Source organism: Mytilus edulis, unplaced genomic scaffold (genome assembly GCF_963676685.1).
Source record: "Mytilus edulis unplaced genomic scaffold, xbMytEdul2.2 SCAFFOLD_1070, whole genome shotgun sequence".
Classification (NCBI taxonomy): Eukaryota; Metazoa; Mollusca; class Bivalvia; order Mytilida; family Mytilidae; genus Mytilus; species Mytilus edulis.
This window is the reverse complement of record NW_027268950.1, coordinates 7,149-24,111: the sequence shown is the minus strand read 5'-3', so window position 1 is coordinate 24,111 and position 16,963 is coordinate 7,149. Positions and strand designations below refer to the sequence as shown.

The following is a 16,963-nucleotide window of genomic DNA, read 5'->3' as shown; positions in this document are numbered from 1 at the left end:
CGTATGCAGGCGCTACTGGAATGTTGCTAAATAGAAATGGAAAGTTCAGAATTGGGAATCTCAAATCATCTCTTTTGTCGTAAATTTTTGTTTTCAACCGACCCTCATTCTCAATTTCTAGATGTAAGTCAAGATAGGAGGTAGACCTAGCTGTATCTGTAGTATCCTTTATCTCCAGTTCGGTGGGATATATTCGTTCAACATAGTTACCAAATTCTGTATTATTTAGTCAGAGAACATCATCTATATAGCGGAAGGTAAATTTAAAGGATATTGCTAACTTCTTATCTTTCTTCCTAAGTAGTTCCTGTATGAAGTAAAGCCTCATAATAATAAAGAAACAAGTCGGCAAGAAGAGGGATACAATTGGTTCCCATTGGAATTCTGACAGTCTGTTGAATAACACGTCCTCAAAACGTAACAAATATGTTGTAAATCAAGAAATCAAGCATCTTGATAATGTAAGCTTAAAAATATATTTGGTTTCAATAAGAGTGAATCATCTGTGCTCGGCAAATGATTGGTTAAAATTTAATTGTGACGTTTAATTTTCTAGTTTTCTTCTTAATTTTCTTGTTGTGACGTCATGAAAAAGGCGACCATGCCTGATGATGTCGCATCAAAAGAACACAACTTTTCTCAAATCTTTGAAAAGGAAGGATAGAAATCATTATAGAAACAGATTCCACCACTGTAACTCGTGTAACTCGTGTATTACGACATTTCTTCACTCTCAACAGTTAAAATTTAATTATTTGAAAACCTCGGCAAGCCTCCCACTTTAAATATTAAAATTTAACTGTCTCGAGTGGAAAAATATCGAAATACACTTGTTGCAGTTGTGGTATCTATATTTCACAGATGATATCAGATATGTTCCTAATGTCGAAACTACAATACCCTTTAAATCGACTGATTTTGATGAATCAAGCTAAAAAAAAAATCAAAATGATGGCGAATCACGATTATGATATTTTGACGAATCACGGTTAAATTTTAACAAATTTGACGCTAAGGGTAGCCAACATGAATGTTTGACGCCTGGCGTTAAAGGACTTCACTACCCTCCAAAATGACACAGACATTAACAACTATAGAAAAATTTTTGAACGCTTCAGAATGTAAAAACTTTTGACCAAAAAAAGATTGTTAGGTGAAATATGTGAGTGCTTTGTATATTATTGAAGAAATCACATTTGTCCGTTGGTCGATATTTACATCGTCTTGACGTTTGAAAGTCAGCAATGGACTCAGGAATAGTCAATATAAATACTTTGATATTGTCTTGTGATACTGTATAAGCCAATCAAATTAACACAGATCTTTCGAATCACACTCCGTACAGTACGATACGAAAATTATCTATTCATGCAAGATTTAAAAAAAAATGTGATATGATTGCCAATGAGACAATTTTCCACAAGAGAAAGATTTTTTGTACGCTTCAGAATGTAATAAAATTTGACAAAAGAAAGTTTGTCAGGTGAAATGTGTGAGTGTTTTGTATATTATTAAAGAAATCACATGTGACTGTTGCCATGGACGAAATGTAAATCGTTTTAACCTATGAAAGGCATCAATGATCAAATGATTAGCCATTATAAATGCATTGATATTGTCTTGTGAGGCTGGATATTCCAATCTAATTAATTCAGATTTCTTATCACTTTTTCGTATCACAATCCGTGCACTACGATCCGAGAAATATATATATTCATGCATGTAATGGTTTACTTTTATTAATTGTTACTCGGATAGAGAGTCCCATTGGCACTCATACCACATCTTCATATATCTATGTATTAGATAACTGGCCACAACTATAAGAGAAGATTGATTACCTAATTTCCGTCTCTTAAATATTGAGATGTTGGGAACTTAAAATACGCAAACCCGTTTGTCGCCGGTTGATCTAAGTAAGTTCAGCCACATAATGCGTTCATAACTATCTTTTATAATCTCAGTTATGTCGAAAATGTATGTGCAGAAACCCACACCTAACAATCATATGCATTCGATGGCCACACATTAAAGCTATTACTAATTCGGGAGTAGTCTCTTATTACACTCTTTGTAAAATTGACTCGACTTGTTTTCGCATGTTCTAGGCTGCAAATCTGTACATATAGACAACGCAATTTTCTATATTGGCTAAAACTGTGCCACTTTGACTATGAAGTTTCGTAAAAAAATTCCTAGAACTGAAAGTTGATGCACTACTAAATATTCAAAGGTTAAAACAAAGGGCTGTGCGGCATATTTTGAACTTTTATATGCCCTAAAATGTTTAGAGTTTAAGCTTAAACTAAAATTCTGTAATACCCCTTACCTTCACTTGGGTTACCTAAGAACTTAATATTCGCAGCTACATTGTGTTATTATACTGGTATTTCCAAGTTCTCTGTTAGAATGAGATGAAACATAGTGATCATATCTGGGAGAGAGTATGTAAACAGAACAAAATATCTATAACATTATATATCTCCCCAAAAGATGCGTGGCTTGTAAAACAGCTGTATTTACGAAATGCAACTTCTTGTAACATTTAGCAACACAAAAATAACATAAAATTTGGTCGACGGAATAAATTTTGGCTGTAAATAATTGATCGACACTAACCACTAGAGAACACTATTAAATTTAGAAAATTCTTAACCAGTTTCTGTCAATTGGTGCTGAGAATTAAGTTTAGTGATGAATTCGTCTTAGTCTGTAACCTGATAAATTCAAAAGAAATTACTTAATCTAAATGGTAGAATTCAACACCACAAAAAATAACGTCACAGGTAAATTTCCAAAAAATGGATATCAATCAAGATTAAATTTCTAATTATTTTATTTGATGTATTTTATAACAATTGCAAGAATAATTAATATAGAATTGTGTTAGTATTATACATCAACTAACTATGGCGGCCTTTCTTACAAATCAAACAAATAAATGCTGAGCCGATAGTTGTTATGCTAAAAACTTACAACACATTGTAGAAACAATAAATATAAATTTTAACCTTGTCATAAAAATTGCATGTTAACAATATTTAGGTTCTTTTTTTGGTCGTATAATAAGAATAACAATGTATTTGATACAATCATGTACAACGTTTCATTCATATATCATATTTCACTAGTTTTTATATATTATGATATTATATTATTATATTTTTGTTTTGATAAAGTGTAGTACATAGTTATCAAAGGCACCACGACTATAATTCAATACGCGAGCCGCGCGTTTCGTCTACATAAGACTCATCAGTGACGCTCATACAGTACAACTTATATAGTGGTTAATTTTTTCCGTCTAACCCTGTTTTAGTCGACATTGATGCAATACCATTTTCGGAATTCTCTACCTGTCTTGAATTTTATGAAAGAGTATCTACATGTTCACGACAAGTTATATTTGGGAATTATTTTTTTCACTCCCAATTTGTAAATGAATTTTACTATGAACGATCATTTCAATCTTATACATCTAGTATGTCATGTCCAGTCTTTCAAGGAATTTCAAACTTATTTTGGTCATTTTAAATGTCAAAGGTTCACAACGCCTATGCTAATGGAAAATGCAGTTGTTAGTGTTTACTTGAATTTTTATAGAAATTTCTGTGCGTACATTACTATTGTCAGGGTATTTTACAAATTGCCAAGATATCCACAAAAGGGACTTTTAAAGAATGTTAATAATAACACTTACGAAAACCGAAGTTGTTTTTATTATTATATGTAAGATTTTTCTATAAAATAAATTAAATCAGCGTACATTAAGTTGATGTCCATTATGTTACCGCTACTTAAATTAACCGTTAAATTGTTGTCCATATGCATATCGAACTAGTCATGCAGTGTTGATTTCAAAAGAACAAAACAACTTGAATATTTTACATAGCTCGTTTCTTGCATTACAATGTACAGAAAAGGAATTTTAAGACACTAAGTTCAATAAATTAGTGGGTGCCCATTTGTCATGTCTATGGTGTTATACTTATACTTGTGAAAAGTTCGATTATGTGTTCGAGGTAAAAATCACAACAAAAAAACATTATCATTTTGTGAAAGAGAGTTGTTATTTCAAAACAGCATTCAAAAATGAAGAAATGTGGCTGTCTAGTTGTCTATCCTTTTGTCTATCATGTTACTATGTTTACTATATTAACAGTTACATGATAGACAATGTTTGACAAAATCGGCTTTAAAAAAATCATAATTACATGTACTTGTATACATAATGAAATGTTTTGTTATTCCAACTTATCTACATATTATTACATCTTTATCTTCACAATAAATATTTGCAGATGCTATACTGCTATCTGTAACCGGGTAGACAAAAATAGTAATCTAATATAACTTAATATGGTGTTATATAATTAACATACATTCCTTTTACCAATAAAATAGAGACAAAAGTAAACCGATATGAGAAGTTATACTTGATGTTGGGTTTATATGAAGGAGAAAAACAGGCTGAACATTACCAATTGCTATCTTAGATTTGCATTACTGGTGGTAAGTTCACATCGGAAGGTACCAAGACATGGCTGATATTTGAATTTAGAATTTTCCTCGGAGTTTGATATTTTTGTTGTTTTTCTTTTTTATATGATGCTTCATATAAGTTCTAAATGTTTGTATTGTTTAGCTTATGAAGAGGGTTGTAGCAGCAAAAAATTGATTTTGAAATTTCAAATTCAACATTTTTTGAAAATGACCAATCTAGGACCGAAAACTGTCCAGGAATGTCGTCTGTAGTTTTTATTGTATTGTTCAGTAGTTTACCAGACAATTCAGTATAACGTTGATGTGAACAGATAAAAAAAACAGCTGCTGCATATTTCCAACGTAGACTGTAAAGGCCTTAATTATCTGTGAATTGTGAATTGATTGAAGAGTTCATATTTCATCCGACCTGACAATTTCCAATGACGTTTTGTGTTTAGTTTTACTTTTAAATTTAAAATGTTTCTAACATATTTATGGGTTGTTTTTTTTTTATTTCGAAGATCTGTTGAGGTAAGGATTATATTGTGTGTTTCTAAAAAGATGTATATGATGACGACCACATTTATATCAAGAATCGCTGTAGCGTGTTTCATGCAGAATGTAATGGTTACTGACGTTCATTTTTGTATACATTTTCAACAACAATAAAACAGAGTTCAATTCTATAATACATTCATTTCTAATTAATATACAAACTTCAGCATATATAATACTCGTCACAAAGCTAAGAACATTTTGTAAGAAATGCAGGTTCAGTTTAAATAAAAATATTAAAAACTATGAGAATCTTATAAGAATGTATTACAGGGATGGACTTATATAAGTTGTTCTTTTTTTTTAATCCACGTATTTCTATTCTTAATTGTTATGTGTGGTGCACTTTATATATATATTATTTTAACCTATATAAAATATTAGTTTCACTTAGTATGTACTCATTTATTTTAAAAGTCGTCATTCATAAAAATAATATTTTGACTGACAGCAAAAGCAAACTTTAAATAAACTTTTGTTAGGAGATGATTCGGCCAAATCTTATCAATCTTATTCTTAATTCTTGGCATGGAATTTTAATTCTAATCCTCGTGATTACGAATTTCAAATTTAATGTTTTTGATGACTTACCTATATCTGATGTAATATAATGTAATTCCTAGTTACTTATGAAAGGTTCCTCTTTGTCGGTTTCCTTTAACAAAAATTAAATTTTAAATTATTGTTAAATTCACAGATGGGCTGCAATCTCCTGTATTTTTCTGACTGTGTGTACTGAGATTAACGACTAATTAAAATTAATTATTTCCGTAAACCATCAAATCATGTGACATTCTACCGGGGCTCGAGTTCAAATAATTGTGTTGTTGGTCAAACATAATTATGTGCATACACACATACTTTTTTATTACTAAACTATATGAAATATCAATTTTTCGAAAATTCCAAAATATGGCATCAGATGAGTAAGGAGAGTGGTACAAATAATGTGAATACACAGAACCCCGATCCAATTTATCTTTTACTAAAAGTATTCATCATTTTCTGTTTTGTATGTACTAACAACATTCCATTTTTCTATAATTTTGATAAAAATATTCTAAAACCTGCAGTTAAAATAGGTCACATGCCCCAAATAAACATTCCCCTAATGGTTGAACTACTATAGCTGTGGCCTCGATGTGAAGCAACGCAAGCCTCGATGTGAAGAAGAACACGCTTCCAAAGAGTAAGGAGAGTTGTAGAAATAATAGGAAGACACAGAACCCCGATCCAATTCATCTTTTGCTAAAAGTGTTAATCATTTTCTGTTTTGTGTCTACTGACAATATTTCTTTTTTCTATAGTTTCGTTTTAAATATGGCAAAACTTGTGGTGAAAATAGAGGTATGTCCCAACTTAACATTCCCTGATTGGCTAAACTGATATGGCCTCGATGTGAATAGGTTAACTTTGTGTAATAACAGTAATTGTGCAGTTTGTGTTTGGGGGGATGGTCAGGGGGTTGATTATATAGGGATTCACTAAACATGACCGGAGCGGGCCCCCGGCCACTTATGAAAATTTCTGGATCCGTCACTGATAACATAAATTTGCTACTACTCAGTGGCGTATCCAAAACTTTTCATAAGGGGATGGGGAGGCCTTTACTGACCTAAGAGTGGGTCGCGCCAGTCATGCTTCAGTGATTTTCTATATAACGGATCCGCCCATGCAACTGAACGTGTAGCTATAGCCTAGCTGCTAAATAGATTAAAGTCAAGATAGGAGCTAGGCTAGCTACTCGTTCAGTAATACATGTACACGTAGTTGTGATTATTTTTATATGAAACTTCTTTGCCTTTGAAAACAGAGAATATAATCATTTTGTTTTCAGAAATTCCGTTGAGCATTACGATTTGTATTGTATTTAGGTTCTGTACATGTTGACCTTTGTCTTTGAGAGCCGTTATTAATAATCCCAGTTCTTAGAAATGTAGACAATGGACACAATTGTGACCCATGACAATTGGGACAATGACATTTTGAAATGATTTTTTTAATATCTAACGATTTAATAATATCTGAATTATCTGTATTTGCAATATATTTGAATTTCATGTGTAATCATGAACAGATCTTCAATTTGTTCAAGTTAATACACAATACCTTGATATTTATGTATGCTGACATAAAGATGGCGGATAAAATATCTTGACATCATTGATTAATCTATCACGAATCATTATTATTTGTAAACACATGTGGAAACAAAAACGTGTCGGAACTTTTCAATATCTTTCTTAATTTTGGATTATTTGTACCGATTTTGCAAAATATACGGGATTCCTCCTATTTGTTTTACCAAAAGATTGTCTTGAACTTATTATGGCCATGACACGTACTCAATAGACAATTATACATTGTCATCATCCATATATATACATGTATGTAAAAAAGCTATACTTTATAAAATTGAGAATGGAAATGTGGAATGTGTCAAAGAGACAACAACCCGAACATAGAACAGACAACAGCATATAGTCTGCACAAAGCAACACATTGAAAATATAATTTCAACAAATATGTTCAATACATGTCCTTGAAAAAAAATACATGCAGTGAAATGGTCTGGTAAAAATATATGTATATGGTTGCAAATAATTTCTGTTAAGCTTTTTCCCTTCAAATTAGTAGTACAAAATGCATTAGTCCGAGATTACTCTTACTGCCAAGGCCACGGCCCCAGCTTGTCTGGCAAAACAGCGAATGTACATTTACGACAGTATGTATACCATCAACTACATTTTTGCCCGAACTTTAATAGGGGGTATCAGAATCAGCACCAAAAAGTGAATGCTGTGCTTCTAGTATTTGAAGAAGAATTTTTATTTTGAAAAAAAATGTGTCGTTTAATTTTTTCAAAAAACTTAGCATTTAGAGTGCTCTACTAGTCGATTGTTCTTGCAAATTTTTTTAAAAATTTAACAGTTAGATTTTTTGGTATTTAAGTTTTAAATACGCCCCACCCTCAAATTGGTTCATTAAATGAGAGCAAAATCTATTCAAAAAGTACTTAATGGCCATATTTTTTTTCCTCTTTTAAACTAGGCCTTAGATATTTGGCATGTGAATGTATCATCATGGGGTTAAGTGTCTTGCATCATGATGACCTTTGTGTGACCTTCAAATGTGACCTCAAGGTCAACTTAATGTTGTTGTTTTTTTCGTGAAAACACAACCATGTAAGCCATAACTTCTTTGCCTTTTGACCTAGGCCTGACATCTTTGGCATGTGGATATTATCATAATGAGGTGGTATGTCTTCCTAAAATTTTGACCTTCACATGACAAAGAAACACTTGTGCCGGTCATGACTTTTGTGTAGTTATGAATTCATATTTATTTAGGAAATTCATATTACACAAGCTTTAATCGACCATACAACAATATAGACACATTTTATGACATGTCAACCCATTCCATGCATACGGAATACATAATGGACATGTAGTCACATAAAATTGTTCTAAAAAGGAATAGTTTCTATTGAAACGCTGTGTACGTACTAAACTACTCAATAGACAGCAAAGTGAAAACTTCCTAGGAATCAAACAGTAGGAGGAGTTATGCCGAATAACTGTATACTCCTGCCCATAATGGGATGGACGGAAGGACAGGCGTAAAACAATAACACCCCCCCCCCCTCAACACTCTCAGTTGCGGGGGCATAAAAAGGATGTAACTGATTTTTGATTTTGATATACGAGCTGTTGTTACAAAAAGCATGACACGCCAAAAATACTTATGATACATAGAGAAAAGCTTTAAAGTTGGCAGATGCTTTACATGATCAAGATTGTCAATTTATTGGTCTATACAGGTTTTTGAGCAAACAAAGGCAGGATCAGTTATTTGGCATAACAAGCAGGATGATAATTTATGTAAACAATTTCAGGATAAACTAATGAAAATTGCAAGTCTGTTAAGAATTAAAAATAAAAATGGACAATGATGATCAATGATTAATACTATAAAAAAAATGCAGGACAAAATTTTTAATCCTAGCCCCCCCCCCCCCCCCCCCCTTTCTCCCCCTAAAATTAAATGGTAGCATCTATAGACTTTAATTTTTGTACTTTGTTTCATTTTATGTGAGACCTATGCATTGTCAAGTAAAAAACGAAAACAGTTATGGTCCTTTCTATTTCCCTCCTTTTCTAACGTCTATAAACGTCCTGGTTTTCTTTTGCGAAATTTATTTCACTTTGAAATTTCCCCATTATGTCTCTTTGGTAACTATTTACACCACTGAGTCGATGCCACAGCTGGTGGACGTTTCGTCCCCGAGGGTATCACCAGCCCAGTAGTCAGCACTTCGGGGTTGACATGAATATCAATTATGTGGTCATTTTTATCAATTTCCTGTGTACAAAACTTTGAATTTTTCGAAAAACTAAGGATTGTCTTGTTGTATACACTAAATGTGGCCGTCAATTTAACACCAAAGAAAAGAAAAAATCCAATGCACTATTTGGCTATCTATGTATATCTAAATATATGTTATTTTCTAAATTCTCTTCGTTCAAACGAACATAAATTATTTATGTACTAGACTATATAATTTCTATTATATACCTCGACCCAATCTTTTTCTTATCTCATTCATATATAAATAACTAAAACACTAGTTTTAGAACTTGTCAGGCACGATGACCATTCTCTTTTATCTAATACCAAATCATTACAATACATGTTTATCAAATGAACAACAAATTACAAATGTTTGTAATTTTGCAAATACAGACCACATCACAGAATATATATACGTCCTCTGTTTAAATAAACTTAAAAAGGTTGTCTCAACAATCTACAAAAAACAAACAAAAAATGTTACAAAAAGTACATTTAATACTGTTTTCGAATCTATATGTGCTTAAGTTTAACTAACAAAAACTACGTGTGTACATGCGAATGGTCAACGCCCTTATCGATAATTTCAATTCGAGTCCACCGTATTTAAATACACTCGGGTTCATAAAACCTGTTACAATTCTATTGTTATATTAATAGAATTATCATACGATAAAATTCTTCCGCCACGTACATAAATATATTTATTTTCTAAATTCTCTTCGTTCAAACGAACATAAATTATTTATGTACTAGACTATATAATTTCTATTATATACCTCGACCCAATCTTTTTCTTATCTCATTCATATATAAATAACTAAAACACTAGTTTTAGAACTTGTCAGGCACGATGACCATTCTCGATTGTACAAAGAAAGAAATTGCAGTAATAAATCTTATAAACCTAAAGATTTTGAAACTAATAAGCGTTTTTTCAAATTGTCGCTTATGTAACTGTCTTTCGCAATATCAGATTTCCACCTTCCGTGAATCTTTAATAATCTGTCCGATACACCAGAGTTACTAGCGGCTGAGCAACCGCCTGCCCTAAAACTATGTGTACCAAAAATTCTTGCGTTTAAACCTAACTCCGACAGAGCCCCTTTTAAAATCTCTCTAGTCCTAGTATAAGATAGTTGTATATTCTTTTTTCTCAGCTTACAGTTGTTTGTACTTTTACAATACGATAAAGCTCTGAACACAAAATCATCTGAGGACCTGTCTATTTTAGCTTTATCTAAATAATCACTTAAAATTTTAACAGGACAGTGAGCTTGATCAAGTTTAGCTATCAAAACGTTTTTTCCTTTTCTATAACAATCTGTTTTGCTACTCTCAATATATATGTCAATATGATCGTTTCCGAATGTAATGTTCTTAGCTCTAATCTGGCATAGTTCACTGTACCTTAAAAATCCTGAATAAGCCAGAAAACACATAGCCAATAATCTAAGATTTTTTAACGAACTATTAGCACCGCCAAATTTCTTAAAAAGACTAAGCATGATGTTTGCATTCATCGGTTCTTTTTTCTGAATAGGCCTATTAAGCTTTCTTTTAGATGCCTCAACAATACATTTAACTATATCCGAGGCACATGGGTCTTCAAACCCAGCTAAACTGTGAGCCCACTTTATAGCGTAACATGCAGCTTCTATAGTACTGTAATGTTTAGCACTTTGCATTAAATATTGAAGATATAAACTGACATAGATTTCGTCGGCAGGAAGGACAGACTTGATTTCTGTATACTTTTCAGACCACACTACAAAACGCTTAAAACTGTATGCATATTTAACAGTTGTATTTCTGGCTTTTGAGTCAATAACTGAATTCTTCATCTTTCTAAACAAAATCTTAAGTTCTGTGTGCTTTATTTGTGTGTCATTTTTCCAAAATCCCGTTGAAAATATTTTCTGTAAAATAATTATAAATTAGATAAATATTTACCTTGAAATATGCGTAACTGCTCAGCTTACAACAAACAGAAAAAACAGGTCCAGTGACCATAACTATACCCAGTGGTATCTACAGACCATGTGGCCCCAAAAATATCGTCAAGTGACACAACATACACATTAATCAGCTTCTGTAAGCCAACATCTCTGAATAGAGAACCTCCAGTCAGTAAAATCTGCAAAAAATAATAAAAATTTTCACAAATATCAATCAGAAGCTTTCAATCGAACAGCTAAAATTCTACCTTTGAATTTTCCGTTCGCGAAAATAGAATTTAAATTGTTTCCAGAAACTAAAATTCTGTCTACCTCGTTAAATTCGAGCACATCTAACACGTAAGATCTGTGTTCTGTGTTTTCATCAAAAATTAATGGCCAGTAAGGAGACGATGGCCAACTCGGAACTATCAGTGTTCCTTCTGCCTTGCATTTAACCAAGTGGTTTATGCACTTACAAACTAAAGACACAGGTGGTACTAATAGATTGTTTTCTTGTGCCCAGTGGCACGAGAAAGCGTCTACTGCCGAGGAACCAGGGTTCCAGTACAACGAACTAAATTTATCTACTTTGTTATTGTCCATATTAGCAAACCTATCAAAGGTATGAGGACCCCAGAGGTCGTCTAAAAACTGAAAGTACTCTGGAGAAATACCCCAGTCATCAATATCTATAATCCGACTTAAAAAATCAGCCTGCTCGTTCTCTTTTCTGGGTAACCATATAATGTGTAATGTAATGTTTTCAAGTAAACAACACCTATAAATTTCTAAGGACAACTGTTGTAATTCTTGTACTTTGCTACCTTTATTTATGATGCTAACAGCATTCTTGTTATCTGTGTGAAAAGTCACGATACTATTTTGTAAGAGTTTTGAAAAGGCACTGACACATAACTGAATTGCTTTTACTTCTCGCCAAGTAGAACTCCTACCTCGCTCAGTTTCTAACCACATTTTGTGCAAAATGTTTGTTGAATTTTGTATGAAACCAGCAGCACCCGTATCGCTAGCATCTGTGAAAACATGAAAATTTGAAATGTTCTTTACCAGATCAACCGCCTTTAATAAAGGCAAATTATCTCTCCAGAAAATAAGCTCATTGATACAACCTGGATACTTGCCGATGTTTACATATTGATCCCAATAGTCTCTTATATTAATGACTGAAAAAATGTTTCTCGTCATTATCTGGGTAACATTACCTACTGCTGGTGTTAAAGCAATTAACTTACCACATATTTTGGCCAACTGTCGTACCTTTACCCTGTAACTAGAATTTAGTATAAAAACTACCAAATTCAATATATCATCTATTTTTCTTTGAGGAATTTGCAATTTGCAAGAAATTAAATTCCATGAAAAACCTAACCACTCAACGTGCTGTGCAGGTAACCATACACACTTGTCTTTGTTTGGCACAAAACCAGAAGCAATCAAGTCTGCTTTGATTCTTCGAGCGTGCTTTTCACATAGTTCATAACTAACTTCGACCCCAAAACCGTCGTCTAAATAAACAGCTACCTTTATGCTAGATTTACGCCAGTGCTTTACCAATTGTCTCACAGTTTTAGTAAATATATACCCGCTAGAACTTAAACCAAATGGCAACACAGTAAAAACATAAAATTCTCCTTCCCACGAAAACCCTAAATACTTTTGATGTTGTTCAAAAATGTTTAAGTGGTGATATCCCGACTTCAAATCAAAGACATATCCATAACAATTCAAAGTAACATATTGTGCTAAAGTTTTCCAATCTTCGAATTTGACTTTGTTTACAATCACTTGTTTATTTACATGTCTTAAATCTAAAATCAATCTGTGTTTACCTTTACCGTTAACTGAAACAGTTAAAGGGTTCACAACGTGTGGCATAATTGATACACGTTTTACTAAATCGCCCGACACAAGCTCTTTAATTGCACTTGAAACAAAATCTGAATGCTCTAACGCAGATTTATTATTTTTAGAAAACATATTTTCAGGCTCTTTTAACAAAGGTATTTTGTAACCATTTTCAATAATATCAAGAATAAAACTAGAAGCGTTAATACTTTTCCAAAAGTTTACAGAATTTTTAAGCCTGTCTTTAACAAAAATATCTGAACGACCCTTTTCATATTCAAAATAAGTTTCATAAACATCTTGTACCTGTAAAGTGTCCGTATGAGCGCTGAAATCCTTATGAATTTCCTCTGGGAGCTCCAAATCCAGTCTTGGTGTCTTTTTTGCAATCGGATGCCCAATGTCCAAATAATCCACACCTGAAACACATATCTCCTTCCCTGGACCTTTTGACCTGGTTTCCGTAACCAGGTCTGCTCCCGCGAAAGGGCGGCATGCTGACAGAAACTGGAATTGCGTTATGCGCTGTCTGCGATGTAGAACCGGATGCTTCAGCTGGTCTTTTTCGAACGTTCTGCTTCTTGTCTGCAGATTTAACGGACTTTAACTTTTTCACCGCCCGGGTATCAGCTGCCCTTATCTTCTTTTCATCCTCGGAGTCGCTGGCTAAATCATCGGACAAATATTCTTGTACGGTCTTCCACCCTCCCTCCGACTTGTCAGCAATTCTTATGAGCTTGTTTCTTTTCTTTAGCGTGTTAAGAGCCTCATTCAGAATAGTTACCGCTTTATCCGACTTGTTTCTCCCTAGATAATCCAACGCCCTCTGTACCAAATCCTGAAAATCTACGTTCAGCTCGTACTGGACCTGATGACCCTTGAATTTGAACGAATTTTCAGCCTTTTTAACCTTTTTCTCCAAAGTATGCGTAGTATCTGTGAAAGATGTTTCAATACCCGACAGTCTAGTATCCATATACGTCTTGAGAAGTGAAAATAAGTCTGCATTAGACATTTCATGCGGATTTCTAGTAGACGTACCTTGTTCACTCGGTAAATCCAAGATTTCCTCCTCCATATCGGACATTGTCAACGTAAGTCTACGGCAATACAGGTTTAACTAACAAAAACTACGTGTGTACATGCGAATGGTCAACGCCCTTATCGATAATTTCAATTCGAGTCCACCGTATTTAAATACACTCGGGTTCATAAAACCTGTTACAATTCTATTGTTATATTAATAGAATTATCATACGATAAAATTCTTCCGCCACGTACATAAATATATTGTATATCACTTATATGACCGTCGGCATATGTGGAGGTCACCTCTATAGTGAATTAGATGGCTTCTAGACTAAAATACACACAAAACAATGACATATATTATCGAACCAACATTTTTTTTTTAATTTGGATATACCTTTTAATATGTTATCAATTAAATATGAGAATATGAGTCAAATCGGTGATCATGAATTTGACAGCTAATTGCCGTTTAATGAAACCCGCAAATTTTATGAGTAGTATGTAATTCATGTGTAAACTTTTCATGTTAATATAAAAGATTTATCAGATCATATTAATGGCTTTTTTCTTAAATAAAACCAGTATTTGTTTGTTTTATTCATTTTTTTTTATCACATCAGGAGATATAACTCAAAAAAAGTAATTTTTATAATAGAAAATGTTGTAAATTTACCTAGTTTAACATGTAGTAAGAAATTAAGTCAGCGACCCAATTTTTTCTTAATTGTAAGAGCTATCTGTTCATATTTCGTCTTTCAATATTTTGGTGGAGTTTTCTATTTGCCAGACAAAATTTGATTTTTCCATGCATAATTTATACAAAATCTGACAATTTGCATAACCTGAAGTTTGAAAAAATGTCTGGTGATTCATAACGTTTACTATATTTTGGAAAAACATAAAAACTTCTATTTGACAATTTAATAAATATTCTATGGATTTTGATCCACCTTAACATGCTAATTTAAATCATAAAATTAAATTTCAGGAAGCTCGGAGGAGTTGTTCCTAAGAAAAATGTTACAAACAAGAACGGATGGACTGACCGAAAGACAGGCTGATGTTCAGTGGTACGGTAGAAATATATTGTGTCAAATATTTCAAATTTTTTTTTAAACCAGAAGTGTAGAAATCAAAGGACTTTTTTTACAAATCCAATAAATACATGTAGTGTAAAATTTTGAGAACATAAATTTTAGGACATTTGCGTCCAAATTGCTTAAGATATCTGCAAATTTCAGGATGAAAACTACTTTTTTATCTGTATTTTTTATTTTATATTGGCCAATTTGGTTTTTTTTTTTTCTTTTTTAAGTATTGTGCATTTTTCATGTTAGAAATGGAGAAAACCCCTCAAAGTAAATAGTGTTTTGTTTTATACCTTAACACAATTTGTTTTCCTTTTCATTTACTATCTTTTTCAAGTAGAGAAATGTGCATATCATTTTATGTCTTCAACATACATTTTCTATCATTGACGACATTGAATAAGTCCCGGAAAGATAAAACATTGATCTCTTCGCTGGTAAATTTGTAAAAATTCTTATAAATGGATCGGGTACACCCTTTAAGATTCATACGTATATTCTTCAACAGTTTTGTGCTTTATACATATAAAGCAAAAACAGGTGACAAATGGTCTCTCTCAATATTCCAATATTTGAGGTTTTTTTGCTAATTCTTATATTATAGGTATAATAACAATCTCGTTAATGAAAATGTATATTCGAGTCAGAAAATGATTTGCACATTTCTGTTTTAGCTAAATACTATCATGATTTCATAGCGAACTATGACAGATAATGCGAGTATTAAAATAGGAAGCTGTATTTCAATTACCATATACAGTACAACAAAAAAAACGTTGAGGCTTTTTCTCTATTTCAAAAATTAAAAATTCACGTTACTTAAACAACTTAAAAAAATAGCCATAATAAAATATCTAAGGTGTATGAGTAATTATCATAGAGTGTGAACGATTGCATTACAAACTATAAAATAAGGACCATATCAGAGGCAAATCTACCCTTGTTTGAATAACTGTCTAACCCGCATTCTAACCAGGCACTCATTTCGATGATAAATTTACTTTAAAACAACAAAAAGTAAAATTAAAATGTCAATTGTTCTTGAACAATTGAGAGGTCTTTCCTTTTCGAAATGTAAAGTACATGTTCCAATAGTCGTAGAATGCATTGAAAAGCTCTCAAACACACACAAAACCGTTAAAAAATGACAAAAACAACAAATTCGATAATTTGGACATGACCTTGACTTTTGACCTTGTAACCTCTGTGAAGGTCATTGGTCCACAATGTCATTGTAAAAGACCCCATGGGTCTAGGACTTTTCGTTCAAGAGTTAAAGCTAATTTTACCTTTTCAGAAACCGTTAACGGGGGTTATGTCCCTTAAGAATATGTCAAATCCTTTCGGTCAAAATGTGAAAAAGTTGTGCCTCTGTCACCAAAACATTTTTCACTGTTTACTATTTCTGTAAGATTAACCGTTTTTGAGATATCGACTAAAAAGTTGAAAGGTCAAAGGTGAAGGTCAACCTTAAAAACATTTAAAACACACTAAAAATCCTTAAAATAAGGTCAAAAACACATAATTCGCTATCTTGGACATGACCTTGATCTTTGACCTTGTGACCTTTGTCAAGGTCATTAGTCCCCAATGTCATTGCTGAAGACCCAATGGGTCAAGGACCTTTGGTTATGTAGTAAAAGC

At 32.6% G+C, this 16,963-nt stretch overlaps 1 long non-coding RNA gene across 1 annotated transcript; it reads right to left on the bottom strand.

Annotated features, from left to right (window-relative positions):
- Window positions 1–9,554: 9,554 nt before the first annotated feature.
- Window positions 9,555–14,477, bottom strand: LOC139509146 (uncharacterized). Its single transcript, XR_011661582.1, has 3 exons — window positions 13,506–14,477; window positions 11,347–11,530; window positions 9,555–9,850 (listed from the first exon to the last, which is right to left on the bottom strand). It is a non-coding gene; the product is annotated as an uncharacterized lncRNA (long non-coding RNA).
- Window positions 14,478–16,963: the final 2,486 nt, after the last annotated feature.